The 602-nt window shown below is 33.1% G+C and overlaps 1 protein-coding gene across 1 annotated transcript in view; it reads left to right on the top strand.

Annotated features, from left to right (window-relative positions):
• The window catches only part of KPNA4 (karyopherin subunit alpha 4), an 18,303-nt gene that overhangs the window by 8,183 nt on the left and 9,518 nt on the right, over window positions 1–602 (top strand). The gene's annotated exons all lie outside the window — the stretch shown is intronic.

Below are 602 nucleotides of genomic sequence, written 5' to 3'. Positions count from 1 at the left end.
CAGTTTCAGCTGTATTTCTGTGAACATTCCTCTACAGATAAATACAGGCTTTTTTTGACTAGCACTTAAGTTTGAGGTTGTAATGAAAATCAGTGTAAATGAAAGAAAAATTAGTGCATATGTAAAATGCTAGCTTCAGATGTAACTTCTGAGATGTTAAATATGGATATTAGGTTATTTTAATAGTGAAGTAAATGAGACTACTGAAATTATGAAATAGGTCAGCTTTTTGCCTAGACATGTCAGAATTGTTTAAGATTAATTCTTTGCTTCCTAGTGAAGTTGTAGCTCAGTTGTCTTAAGTTAATGGCAACAATGCTTGACCAAAACATAGTTAAATATATTAACTGACGTTTGCGTAGTAATTATATTATTTAATTTCTTGTGTACAAGTAGGTGAAATTAAGCTTATTTGAATTTCTTGAAATGGCTGTATGTGTGAATCAGTGAAGTGTTGTCAGCTGAAACAATGCTCACTCAGGTTTTTTGTAAGCTGTCACTTCAGATGTTCAGATTTACTGCTATTTAAATTGGCTTTTCTGTGTGTGAATGCACACATGTATGCGTGCACACACACACACAGGAAACTCAGTCTAAGTGCT

Source organism: Egretta garzetta, unplaced genomic scaffold (assembly GCF_000687185.1).
Source record: "Egretta garzetta isolate BGI_Z169 unplaced genomic scaffold, ASM68718v1 scaffold172, whole genome shotgun sequence".
Taxonomy (NCBI): Eukaryota; Metazoa; Chordata; class Aves; order Pelecaniformes; family Ardeidae; genus Egretta; species Egretta garzetta.
Note: the sequence above shows the minus strand (reverse complement) of the source record. Positions and strands in the feature narration are given on the sequence as shown.